The sequence below is a fragment of the Notamacropus eugenii genome, chromosome 5 (genome assembly GCF_028372415.1).
Source record: "Notamacropus eugenii isolate mMacEug1 chromosome 5, mMacEug1.pri_v2, whole genome shotgun sequence".
Taxonomy (NCBI): domain Eukaryota; kingdom Metazoa; phylum Chordata; class Mammalia; order Diprotodontia; family Macropodidae; genus Notamacropus; species Notamacropus eugenii.
The window spans coordinates 167,804,566-167,809,882 of record NC_092876.1 but is presented as its reverse complement, the minus strand read 5'-3'; the positions used below and the strand labels follow the sequence as shown (position 1 = coordinate 167,809,882).

The 5,317-nt window shown below is 37.6% G+C and overlaps 1 pseudogene; it reads left to right on the top strand.

The window, feature by feature from the left end:
* Positions 1-3,750: 3,750 nt before the first annotated feature.
* Positions 3,751-5,111, top strand: LOC140505425 (L-lactate dehydrogenase A chain pseudogene; annotated as a pseudogene).
* The last annotated feature ends 206 nt before the right edge of the window (positions 5,112-5,317 follow it).

The following is a 5,317-nucleotide window of genomic DNA, read 5'->3' as shown; positions in this document are numbered from 1 at the left end:
TAATGCAAGAAAATCATGAAAAACAAGTTAACAACTTAGTAAAGGAAACACAAAAAAAAAATGCTGAAGAAAATAGCAGCTTTAAAATTATACTAACAAAAATGGCAAAATAGGTCCAAAAAGTCAATGAGGAGAAGGATGCCTTAAAAAGCAAAATGGGCAAATTGAAAGAGGAGGTCCAAAACCTCACTAAAGAAAACAATTCTTTAAAAATTAGAATGGAGCAAATGGAAGCTAATGACATTATGAGAAATCAAGAAAATATAAAACAAAACCAAAAGAATGAAAAAATAGAAGACAACATGAAATATCCCATTGGAAAACAACTAATCTGAAAAAATGGATTCAAGAAAGATCATTTAAAAATCATTGGACTACCTGAAAGCCATGATCAAAAAAAAAAAAGCCTAGGCATCATCTTTCAAGAAATTATCAAGGAATGCTACCCCAATATTCTAGAACCAGAGGGTAAAATAAAAATGGAAAGCATTCACCAAACAACTCCTGAAAGACATCCGAAAAGGAAAACTCCTAGTAATATTGTAGCCAAATTCCAGAGTTCCCAGTTCAAGGAGAAAGTATTATAATCAGCCAGAAAGAAACAATTCAAGCAATGTAGAAACACAATGAGGATAACACAAGATTTAGTAGCCACTACACTAAGGGATCAGAGGGCTTGGAATATGATATTCCAGAGCTCAAAGAAGCTAGGATTAAAACCAAGAATCACTTATCCAGCAAAACTGACTATTAAACTTCAGGGGGGGAAATGGAAATTCAATGAAAATAGAGGAATTTCAGACAATCTAGAGTAAATAGAAAATTTGACTTTCTAACACAAGAATCAAGAGAAGCATGCAAAGGTAAATAAGAAAGAGAAACAATAAGGGACTTATTAAAGTTGAACTATTTTTATTCCTACATGGAAAGATGATATTTGTAACTCATAAGACCTTTCTCAGTATTAGGATAGTTGGAGGGAATATATACTTATGAGTATATATATATATATATATATATATATATATATATATATATATATATATATATATATATATATATATACGTATATATACATATATGTATATATGTGTGTGTGTGAGAGAGAGAGAGGAGAGAGAGAGAGAGAGAGAGAGAGAGAGAGAGAGAGAGAGAGAGAGAGAGAGAACAAGGTGAGCTGAATATGAAGGGATGATATCTAAAAAAGAAAAGTAAGTGTTGAGAGGAATATACTAGGAGAAAGAGAAAGGGAGAGGTAGAATATAGTAAATCATCTTACGTAAAAGAGGCAATGGAAAAAAATTTACATCAGAGAGGAAGAGGTGTAAGGTGAGAGGGAATAAGTAAGTCTTCCTTTCATAGGGTTTGACATAAGGGGGAATAACATACACACTCAATTGGGTATGGAAGTTTATCTTACTTTACAGGAAAGGAGGGGGGAAGGGAAAAAGAAAGTGGGGATAATAGAAGGGATGGCAGATTGGGAGAAGAGGTAATCAAAAGCAAACACTTTGGTAGAGGGACAGGTCAAAGGAGAGAATAGAATAAATGGAGGGTAGGGCAGGATAGAGGGAAAAATAGTTAGTCTTTCAAAACATGACTGTTATAGAAGTGTTTTGCATGACTACACATGTATAACCTATATCAAATTGTTTGCCTTCTCAATGAGAGTGGGTGGAGAGGGGGGGCAGGGAGAGAATGTGGAACTCAGATTTTGAAAATGACTGTTAAAAATCATTTTTACATGCAACTGGGCAATAAGTTACATAGGCAATGGGCTACTGTAATAGTAATTTAAATGGAAAGTTTTTTCTAATTAATTAATAGGCCCATATGGTCCACTTAAATGACCTGGAAGCCTAAGTCACATGTGGTAGGAGGAGCTTGCTGAAGAGGTGGAACAGGAAGGGTGGACTGAAACTGGGATGAAGTGAGCGAATGATGTCAGATCAGAGGGTATAGAATGCAGGCAAACTGACACAAGCCAACTAACACAGTGTGACAGTTGATAGTGAGAAGGCCCTGGCTGAGGGAAGGGAGGCTTGAGAATGACTTTTCCCCCTGCTGTGATCATGTTTATTAACTTCTTGGTCACCATGATGGATTTTGCTTTCTGGTTCTGGGATTTGGCTTTCTAGTGTTTCAATAAATGTTTTTCTTCTGTCTTCTGTATGGAGAGTCTTTTATACTTGGTGACTGGAATATTCATAGTCACCACCAGTGAATATGGTCTTGGTGATACAGTTACAGAAATCTATCTTGCTCTACAGGAAAATAGAAAGGAAGGGGATAAAATAGGGGGGAGGTGATAAAAGGGAGTGCAGATTGGAGGAAAGGGTAATAACAATATATGCTGTTCTGGGGTGGGAGGAAAGGAAAAATGGGGAGAAATTTTGAAATTCAAAATTTTGTGGAAGTGAATGCTGAAAACTGAAAATAAATATATTTTTCAAAAGGTCATCATGAAGTTGCTAGCCTACTGGTGTTGGCAGATTTCAAGCACTTGACACCTCAAGAAATGGTGATCAAAGGTTGTGATGATAATCATGAATGTAGCATTGCTAGAGATTGTATACAACCACACATAACTGATCCATTTATCTATATATTATGTCCCAGCCCATAATAAAGTAGAAACCACTATCTCTACTATGTGTCTTTTCTCTACAAATCAAGTACATTGCAGTCACCATTCTATTACCAATTGGTTCTTTCTTCTGTACTTTACACAGATCCATCTATACATGCAGCAGGTAGGTGGCACAATAGATCAAGCTCTGGACCTGGAGTAGGGAAGACCTCAGTTCAAATACAACCTCAGACACTTATTAGCTGTGTGACCCTGAACAAGCCATTTAATATCTGCCTGCCTAAGTTTCTATATTTTGAAATGATGATAATAATAGCATCTATTTCTCAAGATTATTTTGAGGATTAAGTGAGATAATACTTCTAAATCTCTATGTGTAACACAGAGACTGGCACATAGTAGGTGTTTAATAAATGTTTTTCATCTCTATTATCTTAACACTGTGCCTCTTAAAATACTAATTATGCAACTTAAAACTATAGAATATATCAACCTATACAGTTTTTTTTTCTCCTCTTCTTCTAATGCTTTAGGAAAATTATCTTTAACTATTTCTTCGATTATGATCAACTCCTCAAACTGTCTGGGAGGTGGAAATACCTGTGGCTGGGGACAAGGCTACCTCCCAAATCAGTTAACCCCAGGGCTTGCTGTTTCAGTGGAACTAGCCTGGAGGTGCAATTTTGTCTCATTTGTGTGAGAAATCTTGAGAGCTTGGAATTTTCTTGGAAACTATAGGAGGAAGTAGATATAGAAAATATAGAATATACATATATTTTTAATTTGTAGCAGCTTATTATTACAATCCCTTCTAGTCCTGGGGTATAGGGAAGAAATAGAAAAAAAAAATCCACCAATCATGACCTGAAAGAAATCTTACAAGGAAAACCTACAGGAATATCATAGTCAAATTCTGAAATACCCAGGTCAAGGAGAAAATATTATGAGGAACAACAACAACCAAAAAAAAATTCAAATATGATAGAACCACAATTAGAATCATGCAAGACCTAAGACTGGTGACAGTAAAAGACAACAGGCTTTTGGAACACTATATATTGAAAAGCAAAAGAACTGGGGTTGTAGCCAAAAGTATCATACCCACCAATGTTAAGCATAATCCTGCATTTGAAAAAAGGACATTCGGTGCAAGCCTGGGAGCAGCAACCTCTCATCTATCTCAGAACTTTCGCAGCCTGACCAGCTATCCCCCCAGCTACCCTCCAAAATGGCATCAACTGTCAAGGATCAGCTTATCTTGAATGTCCTAAAGGAGGACTAGGTTCCCCAGAACAAGATCACTGTTGTTGGGGTTGGTGCAGTTGGCATGGCATGTGCCATTAGTGTCTTAACAAAGGAATTGGCTGATGAACTTGCCCTAGTTGATGTAATAGAAGACAAACTAAAGGGAGAGATGATGGATCTCCAGCATGGCAGCCTTTTCCTCAAAACGCCAAAGATTGTTTCTGGAAAAGACTACAGTGTGACTGCAAACTCAAAGCTGGTCATTGTTACGGCTGGGGCACATCAGCAAGAGGGAGAAAGTCATCTTAATTTGGTCCAGCATAATGTGAATATCTTTAAATTCATCATTCCTAATATTGTTAAATACAGCCCCAATTGCAAGCTGCTTATTGTTTCCAATCCAGTGGATATTTTGACATATGTGGCCTGGAAGCTAAGTGGCTTTCCTAAAAACCGTGTTATTGGAAGTGGTTGCAATCTGGATTCTGCCCGTTTCCATTACCTAATGGGGGAGAGACTTGGTGTCCATTCTTTAAGTTGTCATGGATGGGTCTTTGGGGAACATGGAGACTCCAGTGTTCCTGTGTGGAGTAGTGTGAATCTTGCTGGTATGTCTCTAAAGAACCTTCATCCTTCTTTGGGAACTGATTCTGATGCAGAAAATTGGAAAGATGTTCATAAACAGGTGGTTGAAAGTGCTTATGAGGTAATCAAACTGAAGGGCTACACTTCCTGGGCCATTGGTTTGTCTGTGGCAGATCTGGCAGAAAGCATTATGAAGAATCTTAGGAGAGTGCATCCAATTTCTACCATGATTAAGGGCCTATATGGCATTAAAGAGGATGTCTTCCTTAGTGTCCCATGTGTCTTGGGGCAGAATGGCATTTCAGATGTGGTGAAGGTCAACCTGAATCCGGAGGAGGAGAGCCGTTTAAAGAATAGTGCAGATACTCTTTGGGGAATCCAGAAGGAGTTGCAATTTTAAAGCCTTTGAATGTGCTGCCATAAAGAGAACAGGACAGGGGTTGAGGGGTTATGTATGATCTGCTTCTCAGATAGACCAAATCCTTCCTCTGATTAGCGACTAAACACCAGAAGTGTAAAACCTGTGAACACACTCTAGTTTCTTCCTAAAGTTAGATATGGGGAATAGAACCCTGTTGTAGTTTGCATATGATGCTGAATATGACCTGTATAGTCTCAGTGGTTGGTGTCAAGCAGAGCCAGTGGCCCACAGGTATATAAACTACCTGCTTTGTATGTAGGTGCTACAAATTCCCTTAGGTCCAGAAGACAACACTCCTGGATACAAAACACCATACAGCAGTAATTCTTTATTGATGCATTGATTACCTTTGTGCCTCCCCTCCATTAGGGCACTACAGCATGGCCCCCATGTATCACCTTTCTGGAGGACCTGATTTTGTCTGCCTATATATATATATATATATATATATATATATATATATATATATATATATA